The following is a 13733-nucleotide window of genomic DNA, read 5'->3' on the forward strand; positions in this document are numbered from 1 at the left end:
AAAAGCAAGAAAATAAGATATGCATGATGATCTAATGTATTCCAATTTGAAAAATAAATTCAAAAGAACTTTGAATTTAATTCTTTGAAACTCCCAACTCATATTTCATAATTTGAAGAAGTCATTTTATCTTCTCTCGTGAAAATCATTGAGTTGCTTAAAGTTTCTGAATTGGAAATATTTTCAAATGAAATTCAAATATTTTCAACACCCCGTGTCATTTAAATAAATGGAAGAAGTCATGTCATCTTCTCTCCGGGGTTTTGTGTTGAAAAGCATTTGAATTTACGAAGATCAGAAAACCAATATGAAAGTTTGGGAAAGTCCTTTTATTCCCTCTCATTTAACTTTCAAAAAGAAATCGAATTTCACTCAATTCACGCAATCAATCAAACAATCAAGCAAATCTATCTATTTGTTTATAACATTCCAAAATTTAGAATTTTGGGATGTTACAACTGTCAAGTTGATTCTAAAATGTCTCATTAACTTCATTATTCTGTTATTTATTGTTAAATATGCTGTTAGATTTACTTATATTTTGTTCCTAAACATTTTGTTCTGTAATGTGCAGATGCTGGGCTTTCATGTTTCTTCGTGAGCATCAGGACAAAGAAGTCGGAGGAAGCATAGTTCTAACATTGCTGTCAACTGTCAAGTTTTGCATTAATGAAGCCCTTTATACTGCTCCTATTTGTATGTGTGTATGATGTAGCAGAACCTGGCTCATGTGATTGTACACTTGTAGAGCTTGTTATATGATTGTAAACTTGATGCTGATCACATTGTATGTGTGTTATATGATGTAGCACTTTGATGGTTGATAATATTTGAAGTATTTTGTGTGTTTTCTGTGTGCCAATTTGAATACTAGGTATTTATTTGTGTGAAATAAAAAAATGAAGAATATTGCCTTGATGGCTAGGACCCAGCACTAGAACCTGACAATGGGGACCCACCTGACTAGTGAACTCAATTTAGAAAAAAAAGAAAAAAAATGAAATTGTTGAGACAAAAAGGCCATGGCCCAAAAATAAAAAGGCTGCAATGTTGGGCTTGGTCCATTAAGCTGACAAAAAAATCGTAGGAAAAAATATATAAATGGGCTGAATTAATGGGCTCAACCCATGTAAAACACCGAATTGGACCGGGCTGGCTCTTGTGGCACATCAGATTGCCACGTCGGATGCCTACGTGGCCTGAGGAGGTTACTAGTGACCAAAACAAAACAGTAGGAATATTTTGGTCATAAACGTCTACGACCTTCTCACAGAGAAGGTCGTTAATTTCAGTTTACGACCGCTAGCTTTTGACCATCTGTTTTTGGTCACAAAAAGGTCACAAATGGAAAATAATGACCATTCAGTGACCAATAGTCAAGGTCACAAGTTGACATATTTCTTGTAGTGATCGTCATCACCAACGATCCTCTCATCGGGAGGGGGTCAATCTCCATCAACATCTTCACCAGCACCATCTCCTCTCAAACCCTAGTTCATCTCTTGTATCCAATTCTTGTCTCTAAGTCCGGGATTGGTACCTGTGGGTTTCTAGTAGTGTTGATTACTCCTTGTAGTTGATGCTAGTTGGTTTACTTGGTGGAAGATCATATGTTCAGATCCTATATGCACATTAATACCCCTCTGATTATGAACATGAATATGCTTTATGAGTAGTTACGTTTGTTCCCGAGGACATGGGAGAAGTCTTACTATTAATAGTCATGTGAATTTGGTATTCGTTCGATATTTTGATGAGATGTATGTTGTCTCTCCTCTAGTGGTGTTATGTGAACGTCGACTACATGACACTTCACCATTATTTGGGCCTATAGGAAGGCATTGGGAAGTAATAAGTAGATTATGGGTTGCTAGAGTGACAGAATCTTAAACCCTAGTTTATGCGTTGCTTCGTAAGGGGCTGATTTGGATCCACATGTTTCATGCTATGGTTAGGTTTACCTTAATACTTTTGTTGTAGTTGCGGATGCTTGCAATAGAGGTTAATCATAAGTGGGATGCTTGTCCAAGTAAGGACAACACCCAAGCACCGGTCCACCCACATACCAAATTATCAAAGTACCGAACACGAATCATATGATCGTGATGAAACCTAGCTTGACGATAATTCCCATGTGTCCTCGGGAGCGCTTTTCTCTATATAACAATTTGTCCAGGCTTGTCCTTTGCTACAAAAAGGATTGGGCCACCTTGCTGCACCTTATTTACTTTTGTTACTTGTTGCTCGTTACAAATTATCTTATCACAAAACAATCTATCACCTACAATTTATGTGCTTGCAGAGAATACCTTACTGGAAATCGCTTACCATTTCCTTCTGCTCCTTGTTGGGTTCGACACTCTTACTTATTGAAAGGACTACGATAGATCCCCTATACTTGTGGGTCATCAATTGCTACAGAGAATGGTGGGTATGAGTCTGCTAGTGACTATGATGAGGAGACTTTGGCACTTATTACACATGAAGAACACGGTTGAGATGATTCTGATCGTGAGACGCAATACATGGCTCTTGAAGATGCTGACAGGTATGAATGTTTAGTTGCTGAATGTGTTTTGAGTGTGCAGGTCACACAAGCTGAGCAAAATCAGAGGCATAATTTGTTCCATACAAAGGGAGTTGTGAAGGAACATTCTGTTCGCGTCATCATAGGTGGAGGGAGCTGTAACAACTTGGCTAGCATGGAGATGGTGGAGAAGCTATCTCTCACCACAAGACCACATCCACATCCTTACTACATCCAATGGTTCAACAACAGCGACAAGGTTAAGGTAACACGTACTGTTCGTGTGCATTTTAGTATCTCTACATATGCTGATTATGTTGATTGTGATGTGGTACCCATGCAAGCATGTTCCTTATTACTTGGTAGACCATGGCAATTTGATAAAAATTCGGTACACCATTATAGAAATAATCAGTATACTCTTGTTCATAAGGATAGCCATATTACTTTGCTTCCTACGACTCCTGAATCCATTTTGAAAGATGATATTAATAGAGCTAATAAAGCAAAACAGGAGAAAAATAAGAGTGAAAATCAGATTGTGGCAAAAGAATTTGAGCAACAAATGAAACCTAATAATAAACCATCTAGTGTTGCTTCTGAAATTAAATTGAAAAGTGCATGTTTACTTGCCACAAAATCTGATATTGATGAGCCAGATCTCGGCAAACCTGTTTGCTATGCTTTTGTGTGCAAAGAGGCATTATTTTCATTCGAGGACGTGCCTTCCTCTTTGCCCCCTGCTGTCACTAACATTTTGCTGGAGTTCGCTGACGTCTTCCCACAAGACGTGCCACCGGAATTACCACCTATTCGAGGGATTGATCATCAAATTGACTTAATTCCCAGTGCATCGCTACCCAACCGTGCACCATACCGTACCAATCCAGAGGAGACGAAGGAGATTATGTGTCAAGTACAGGAGTTGCTCGACAAAGGTTACATACGCGAATCTCTTAGTCCTTGTGATGGTCCTATTATACTAGTGCCTAAAAAGGATGGTACGTAGCGTATGTGTGTTGATTGTAGAGGCATTAATAATATTACTATTAGTTATCGTCATCCTATTCCTAGGCTAGATGATATGCTTGATGAATTGAGTGGCTCTACAATTTTCTCCAAAGTTGATTTGCATAGTGGATACCATCAAATTCGTATGAAATTGGGAGATGAATGGAAAACAACATTTAAAACTAAGTTTGGTTTATATGAGTGGTTAGTCATGCCTTTTGGGTTAACTAATGCACCTAGTACTTTCATGAGACTAATGAACGAAGTTTTACGTGCTTTCATTGGACAATTTGTGGTAGTCTATTTTGATGATATACTGATTTATAGCAGATCTTTGGAGGAACATTTGGAACATTTACGTGATGTTTTTATTGCTCTACGTGATGCACGTTTGTTTGGTAACCTTGGGAAGTGCACCTTCTGCACCGACCGAGTATCTTTTCTTGGCTATGTTGTTACTCCACAGTGAATTGAAGTTGATAAAGCCAAGATTGAAGCTATTGAGAGTTGGCCGCAGCCCAAAATGGTCACACAAGTGAGGAGTTTTCTTGGCCTCGCTGGATTCTGTAGGCGTTTCGTGAGAGATTTTAGCACCATTGTTGCACCTCTCAATGAGCTTACAAAGAAGGATGTGCCTTTTTTTAGGGTACCGCACAGGAAGAAGCCTTCACGGTATTGAAAGATAAGTTGACACATGTTCCTTTACTCCAACTTCCTGATTTTAATAAGACTGCTGAGCTTGAATGTGATGCTAGTGGAATTGGATTAGGAGGTGTGTTATTACAAGATGGCAAACCTGTTGCATACTTTTCTGAAAAATGAGTGGGCCTAGTATGAATTATTCTACATATGATAAATAATTATATGCTCTTGTTCGGACTTTAGAAACATGGCAACATTATTTATGGACCAAATAATTTTTTATACATTCTGATCATGAATCTTTGAAACATATTAAAAGTCAAGCTAAACTGAATTATAGACATGCTAAATGGGTTAAATTCATTGAGACTTTCCCTTATGTCATTAAACACAAGAATGGTAAAGAAAATGTTATTGTCGATGCATTGTATCGTTGCTATACTATGCTTTCACAACTTGAATTCAAAATATTTAGTTTGGAGACCATCAAAGATCAATATGTGCATGATGCTGATTTTAAAGATGTAATGCAGAAGGAAGAACGTGGAACAAGTTTGTCATTAATGATGGATTTGTGTTTCATGCTAACAAGATGTGCATTCTAGCTAGCTTCGTTCGTCTTTTGTTGTTGCAGGAGGCGCATGGAGGAGGATTAATGGGACACTTTGGCGTGAAGAAGACGGAGGATATACTTGCTACACATTTCTTTTGGCCAAAGATGAGACATGATGTTGAGTGTTTTGTTGCTCGCTGCACTACATGTCAAAAAGCTAAGTCACGACTAAATCCTCATGGTTTATATATACCTTTGCCTGTACCTAGTGTTCCTTGGGAGGATATATCTATGGACTTTGTTTTAGGTTTACCTCAAACAAAGAAGGGGAGGGATAGCATATTTGTTGTCGTGGATAGGTTCTCGAAAATGGCACACTTTATACCATTTCATAAAAGCGATGATGCTGTTAATGTTGCTGATTTGTTCTTTTGTGAAACTATTCGCTTGCATGGTGTGCCAAATACTATTGTTTCAGATCGTGATACTAAATTTCTTAGCCAATTTTGGAGATGTTTATGGGCCAAGTTGGGGACTAAACTTCTTTTTAGTACTACTTGTCACCCCCAAACTGATGGACAAACTGAAGTAGTTAATAGAACATTGTCTACTATGCTTAGGGCTGTTTTGAAGAATAATAATAAAATGTGGGAAGAATGCTTGCCTCAAATTGAATTTGCTTATAATCGTTCATTGCATTCTACTACTAAGATGTGCCCTTCTGAAATTGTGTATGGTTTCCTACCTCGTGCACCTATTGATTTGTTGCCTCTTCCACCTTCGAAGAAGGTTAATTTTGATGCTAAAGAACGTGCTGAATTGATTTTAAAAATGCATGAGTTAACTAAGGAAAACATTGCACGTATGAATGCTAAATATAAACTTGCTGGAGATAAGGGTAGAAAACATGTTGTGTTTGCACCTGGAGATCTTGTTTGGTTACATTTGCGTAAGAATAGATTTCCTAATTTGCGCAAATCGAAGCTAATGCCACGTGCTGATGGTACTTTTAAGGTGTTAGAGAAAATAAATGATAATGCATATAAACTTGAGCTGCTTGCAGATTTTGGGGTTAGTCCCACTTTTAACATTGCAGATTTGAAGCCTTATTTGGGTGAGGAAGATGAGCTTTCATTGAGGACGACTTCATTTCAAGAAGGGGAGGATGATGAGGACATCAATACCATTGTTACAACCACAGCCCCTGTTGCTATACATATTGGACCAATTACTAGAGCTCACGCATGCCAATTGAATTATCAGGTACTTTTGTTTCTTGGTAACGATTCTAATGTTCATGAGAATATGATTGTGCCTAAATTGGATACATTTGTTTTGCTTACAAATGAAGGGCCTAGCTTGGACAAGAAAGATGAACCTGGGAGCAAGTTCAAGCATGGAGATGATGGCATGCGCAAGGGGAACAAGAACGGAGTTACAAGTGATGATTCCAAGACTTTGAAGCCACCATAATGAGTGCATGAAGCCTTGGACGAAATATATGATATGCCACTTCATAAATTTCGTCTAGAGGCTATTCTAGATGCTGCGTCACCTTATTTTTGGGCCAAGCCCATGTAATTTCGAAATACTTGATTATAGGCAGTTTTTAGAGTCCGTATGTGTGGGGAAACAAGAGTTAGGGTTGGTTTCGAACCCCTCCTCCAAGGGCCACGACATTCCCCCCGCTCTCCTCCATATATACAGCCCTTAGGGCATCGTTTAGACTTTAGGTTTTGTTTAGATTAAAAGTTCGCCATAGCTGCAACTTCGCGTACTTCGTTTGTGTTCAACGACCAGACCAAGATGTCACAAAACCCCACCTTGATCAATAAAGCTTTCCTCTTATGTTCACAATATCCATATTGCAATCTTAGTTTCTTGCTTGTTCTTCATTTGCCTGCAGGAAACAGACCTTCGTGGTCAGGTTGATTGTGCTCCGGCGTGGTCAATAACCTCTCGAAGTTGGTTTAACGATTGCTAAGGTGCGACGTCCTCACACGTTCGTAGTCGGATCGTCAAAGTTGAGTTCCTCCAAAACGATAGCCACCATCTCATCGAAAGACGGGACACCTTTGCCTCTATCACCATTCAATCTCGGTGATTTACTATCGCACACGATTCATCTCTGTCGCCTCTACGAACCGTGTGTGTTCACTCACACATGCAAAAGGGAAAGAAAACCCTCGCCCACTTCGTCCCCACTCTCTCGCCGTAGACTCCTCCGCAACTCTGCACCCTAAGCTCGACGGCTGTTGGCGGCGGGCGTAGGTCATGCTCCAAAAAGCACCGGATTTCGCCTCCACCGCCTTCCGCCGCCTATCTATACCGACATTCTAGACTCTGGTCGACTGGGGTTTTCTGCGGGATTGGGCCGGGAATTTTTCTCATGGAGAAGGTAATGAACTTAATTAGCGAAATATTCACTCATCTCTTATCACAATCCATCCATCGCTGTTAATCAACCGGCGGAAATCGCCGTGGAATCATTTTTGTTCTAGCTGATTCGTGGGTGTTCATTCATGTGTCCACAGTGCGAGCACAAATCGGGCAACCGTGGTCTAGGCCAGTCGGAAATGAAGTTCTATCTCACCATTCCGGATGACTTTAGGGAGTGCTCGGTATGTTCAATCTCAACCTACCACGGTCGGCATGGCCTAAATTTGTGAACATATACTGTCTGTTGCTACATTATCTATATATTTACATCAAATCTTTGTTACATTATCTATTTTTAAATCTATATTTTTGGACTTTTATTTCATATATATATATATGTATATATATATGGATCTGTTCTATCAGTTACTCCTATATTTGCATCTTGCTCTGTTATTTCAATATATCTAATTTACGATCTTAATTTTCATTTCAAGCAGTACATCCCTTGCTTTGCAAGAACAGGAGTAGAAGGAAATCTTGGTCTTTACTTGGCTGATGACTCCCAGGATGTCATATTGACAACGTAGCATGGATTTACAATGACGGTTAGCGTAAAACTTGATAAACATGGTCACTCCTATTTTAATGCGGACCTTTGGAGAAAAATGTCTAAGTGTTATGAACTGAAAGCTGGCAATAAAATTCTAGTGCATGCACCACAGCCTCGTCTAATTAACATGGATGTTTACTTCCCCAACGTCATCAGCCGATCAAAGTCTGATCGAGGTTAGTTACCTTTAAACTTTCTCCTTGCTATCATATTACTGTTTAAGCAACCAATTGATCACTATTTAAGCAACCAATTGTGATATCATATTCTGACTCCGTTCCTAGGCAGTAACAAATTTTATTTACCAATTTATGCGCACTATATATTCTTCTGCCATGTTCTGAATAAATAATACCTTTCCACCTTTTAAGCAGGATATGTTGTATGCTAGTGAACGATCTATATGTTACTAAGCGTACCAAATTTCACTGGAAGGCCTTGAAGCATGTCATAAACTTTGTTGATAATCTTACATAGATAGCACAGCATATGAACGCTAGATTTTGGATGGGATTAATTAGACCTATGGTGCACACACTGAACAAGACCAATTGTGTGCACAAAACGCTGGTAAAAAGTCTTATTTTAATGTTGATGCTCATAAACTATATATATCTTCAATGATATGTTACAATTGTTTTTTTATTCTACATGTCAATAGAAATTGCCCCCAGTAGCAGTTCTTGGATCGATTTCCCGGCGTGGTCGAAGTACACGTGTGCCTGCTAATAACGCCAAAGTGATTGCAAGGTACTGCATTTCTTGCAGAAATGGAACCATTCAAATTAACAAGTTCTCGCTTCTCGTGGCAATGCATCCATATTGGAAAATTGGAGACACTGTTCTACTCATGATCTACCAAGGCACAGGAGGGCTCTTCCTTTTCATTGACGAGATGCCGAGTCACCATGAAGCTGCTTCCAGTGGATAGTTGTGGTTGTTGGCCCTCAGCCTCTTAAAATGTGCTAGCTGTTACTATATATGTTAAGTATGTAGATATGGACCATATGGTTGTTGGCCCTTAGCCTCTTAAAATGTGATAGTTGTTACTATGTTAAGTATGTAGATATGGACTATATGGTTGTCAAAACCGTGTTACGAAGATCCTCCTTTTGTCAAATAGTATCGTACATAGTTCATTGAGTTTAAGCGTGTGCCCGATGACCAGAAGCCATTTGCATATTAACTGTCCATATTGCAAATTCACACACATGTTAACATAAGGAAATGTATGTGTAACATACTAATCATCGCACACGAGTACTCGTTGACGCATCATGTGCGATACTACGCCACTGCAAGCAACTAGTTTGCATTTTTCAAAGTTTTTTGTACACACAGAATCGCACACAAAGTAACTGCATTGACCATCTGTGTTGTAATTTCTCATCGCAATCAGTTCATCCGAGTCGGCTGTTTGCCACGTATCACACATATCTTGTTTACACGACTCGTTTGTGTTCTTTTCGCTCATCACAAACAGTTCATCCATGTGAACTGTATGCCGCATATCACACACATCTTGTTAAGTTGAACCATTTCTGTTGTGTTCCCTAATCGAAAATAGTTCGTCCGAGTTAACCGTATGTCGTATATCGCACACACATTGATATGGCTGCTCATTTCTGTTGTTCTACCTCATCGCAAACAGTTCGACTGGATTAACCATGTGTCCTGCATCGCACACACATTGTTATGGCTGCCCGTTTCTGTTGTTCTGCCTCATCGCAGACAGTTTGAATGGATTAACCGTGTGTTCTACATCGCACACGTAACTAAAATCTGAACCGTGTTTGTTGGCTCCACCATTGCAAACGTTTTGCACCTTTTTTGACGGCTTTTTTACACCACCATTTGTGATTATTGCATTGCACACAGTTTCTTCAAAGGGTCTCTGATCGTAGTGTCGCGTTAGCAATATCCTGCAGTAGTGGTATTTACTCATACCAACTACTTTCGAATTTGAAGGATCCAATTGAAACTCCAATGGCGCAACAGGTATGTTCCAAACCTATTTCTTTAACTGGATTGATGTTCTAACTTCTTGCTCTATGTTGATTTCAGTTTCAATTGTATGAACAGTTATGTTCTCATGCGATGCACATTACAAGTGTTGCCAATGTAGTGTAGTTTCTCACACTTGTCTATGCTGCTGTGTCTTAAAAATATATGAGTTGAACTGTGTCTCTATCTTGATTTGGCAATATAAACTAGAATGATATGGACAATACAGTGTGATGCCCGGATAATTAAGCTACAGTAATTCCCTGCAAATCATGCCACGTCACCTCGGTTACTGTTGATAATCTCGCGATAGTTCAGAACCGATTCAAATTCAAAATTGAATTAAAGGCAAACATCAAAAGTTTTCAAAATTTAAAACTAAAATGTTCGGGTTGTGCCAAATAATGCATAGGTAATTGTGGTGAAGAAACCCCCACTTTTATAAAATTTTAAATACCCTTAGGTGAATAAAACAGTAGCAAAAACCAATATTTAAATGCTTTTATAATTAACAAAATACTAAACTAAATTGTTTTGGGGTAAAACCTTTTGTTGCAGTGGGTTTTAAGGTATTACTAATTTAGGGGTCATTTTAATATTAAATAAAAAATAAATGCAAAAGAAAGTAAAATAAAAACAGAAATGAAAAATAAATAAATAATAGCAAAGCAAAGCCCCCTGCGTCATCCCCTGGACCTAGTTCACTTGGGCCAGCCCAGCCGGCCCAGCTCCTCGCACCAAACGCGCCCCCTCCCTGTTCCTCGGTTGCGCGTTGCTATAGGGGCGCGTCTCTGTCGGATCGCGTCGCCGTCCCGACGGGATAAGGGCGACAGCCGCGCCCACTCGATCCCCTCTCCCACTCAGCCCCTGCTCCCGTCGCCCTCTCCTCCTCCCTCTCGCCCTCGCGCTCCAGATCCGCCACAGCCGACGCTCCGTCGACATGGCCACCGTCGCCCTCGTGCTCAGCGTCGCCCCCGCCGCCTGAGAGCTTGCCAGAAGCCCCGCAATCTCTACCCCGACCACGCACGCGAGTTGTGGAGCCCCCCCCCCCAGCGCCGCCGCATCACCTTCTTCTTCCTCATCGGCTCGGCACCTCCTCCGTCGACCTCGCTCTGCGGCTACTAACTCTCTCGCCGGGCCTCCTTGTGCCCTCCCGTTGAGCCTCATGCCCTCCTCATATCTAGCCTCCCTTCTGCATCATGATCTCACCGCCGCTGCCCATCGACGCACCGCTCAACCCCGGCCTCCCCTGTGCCTGCGACCACTGCCACTCGACAAGCGCCGTCGCGTGCGTTCGAATGCACCCAGCACCGCTACGAACCGTGCCCAGCAGCCCCACCTTCGAACTCACCCGAGCCTCGGCGTCCGCCCCGCTCTTCATCGGTGACGCTGCCGCCCTCCTCCAGCCAAGCCACCGCCTCCGTTCAATGCGCCATGGAGCGGGCATTCGAAAGAGCCCACCCATGCCCCCTTACTTGCACCGTGTCGTCATTCCGGCGAGGTCCGCGCCCCTCCGCCATGTTTTCTGTCACCGGCGGTGAACCTCCGCCGCCCACTGACATGGCCTGCCTCTGGGGCCCATTTGGGTCACTGGCTGGTGGCCCTAGGGGCACGGCTGGCCTAGTTGACCATGGTCAACTTGCTGATTGGGCCGGTACCAGCAGCTGAGCAATGGCCCCCACCCGTTTAAACTAATTAAATGGGTTAATCTAATAAATATAGACTAATTAGTCATTGACAGCCCGGGCCCGCATCTTAATTATGTTGGGGAACGTAGTAATTTCAAAAAATTTCCCACGCACATGCAAGATCATGGTGATGCATAGCAACGAGAGGGGAGAGTGTTGTCCATGTACCCTCGTAGACCGTTAAGCGGAAGCGTTATGACAACGCTGTTGATGTAGTCGTACGTCTTCATGATCGACCGATCCTCAATACCGAACGTACGGCACCTCCGCATTCAGCACACGTTCAGCTCGGTGACGTCCCGCGAACTCACGATCCAGTAGAGCTCGGGGAAGAGTTTCGTTAGCACGACGGCGTGGTGACGATGTTGATGAAGCTACCGTGGCAGGACTTCGCCTAAGCACCGCTACAGTATGGCCGAGGTGGATTATGGTGGAGGGGGGCACCGCACCCGGCTGGGAGAGATCTTCGTGATCAACTTGTGTGTCTAGAGGTTTCCCTACCCATGTATATAAAGGAGCAAGGGGGAGGACGGCCGGCCCTTGTTGGCGCGCCAGGAGGAGGAATCCTCCTCCTAGTAGGAGTAGGATTCCCCTCTTTCCTACTCCTACTAGGAGGGGGAAAGGAAGGGAGAGAAAGAGAAGGAAAGGGGGTGCCGCCCCCCTCTCCTAGTCCAATTCGGACCAGAGGGGAGGGGTGTGCTGCCTGCCCTTGTCCGGCCCCTCTCCCTCTCCATTAGGGCCCAACAAGGCCCATTAACCCCCGGGGGGTTCCGGTAACCCCTCCGGTACTCCGGTAAAATCCCGATTTTACCCGGAACTCTTCTGATGTCCAAATGTAGGCTTCCAATATATCAATCTTCATGTCTCGAACATTTCGAGACTCCTCGTTATGTCCGCGATCATATCCGGGACTGCGAAGTACCTTCGGTAGATCAAAACATATAAACTCATAAAACCGATCGTCACAGAACTTTAAGCGTGCGGACCCTACGGGTTCGAGAACTATGTAGACATGACCGAGACATGTCTCCCGTCAATAACAAATAGCAGAACCTGGATGCTCATATTGGTTCCTACATATTCTACGAAGATTTTTATCGCTCAAACCGCATAACAATATACGTTGTTCTCTTTGTTATCGGTATGTTACTTACCCGAGATTCGATCGTCGGTATCCCAATACCTAGTTCAATATCGTTACCGGCAAGTCTCTTTACTCGTTTCGTAATGCACTATCCCGCAACTAACACATTAGTTGCATTGCTTGCAAGGCTTATAGTGATGTGCATTACTGAGAGGGCCCAGAGATACCTCTCCGACAATCAGACTGACAAATCCTAATCTTGATCTATGCTAACTCAACAAGTACCATCAGAGACACCTGTAGATCATCTTTATATGCACCCAGTTACGTTGTGATTTGGTAGCATACAAAGTGTTCCTCCAGTATTCAGGAGTTGCATACTCTCATAGTCATAAGAACATGTATAAGTCATGAAGAAAGCAATAGCAGTAAACAAAATGACCAAGTGCTAAGCTAACAGAATGGGTCAAGTCAATCACATCATTCTCCTAATGATGTGATCCCATTAATCAAATAACAACTCATGTCTATGGTTAGGAAACTTAACCATCTTTGATCAATGAGCTAGTCAAGTAGAGGCATACTAGTGACACTATGTTTGTCTATGTATTCACACGTGTATTATGTTTCTGGTTAATACAATTCTAGCATGAATAATAAACATTTATCATGAAATAAGGAAATAAATAATAACTTTATTATTGCCTCTAGGGCATATTTCCTTCAGTCTCCCACTTGCACTAGAGTCAATAATCTAGATTACATAGTAATGATTCTAACACCCATGGAGCCTTGGTGCTGATCATGTTTTGCTCGTGGAAGAGGCTTAGTCAACGGGTCTGCAACATTCAGATCCGTGTGTATCTTGCAAATCTCTATGTCTCCCACCTGGACTTGATCCCGGATGGAGTTGAAGCGTCTCTTGATGTGCTTGGTTCTCTTGTGAAATCTGGATTCCTTTGCCAAGGCAATTGCACCAGTATTGTCACAAATGATTTTCATTGGACCCGATGCACTAGGTATGACACCTAGATCGGATATGAAATCCTTCATCCAGACTCCTTCATTCGTTGCTTCCGAAGCAGCAATGTACTCCACTTCACATGTAGATCCCGCCATGACGCTCTGTTTAGAACTGCTCCAACTGACAGCTCCATCGTTTAATATAAACACGTATCCGGTTTGAGATTTAGAATCGTCTGGATCAGTGTCAAAGCTTGCATCAACGTAAC

Source organism: Triticum urartu, chromosome 5A, assembly GCF_056163025.1.
Source record: "Triticum urartu cultivar PI428250 chromosome 5A, HENAU_Tu73, whole genome shotgun sequence".
In the NCBI taxonomy this organism is placed as follows: Eukaryota; Viridiplantae; Streptophyta; class Magnoliopsida; order Poales; family Poaceae; genus Triticum; species Triticum urartu.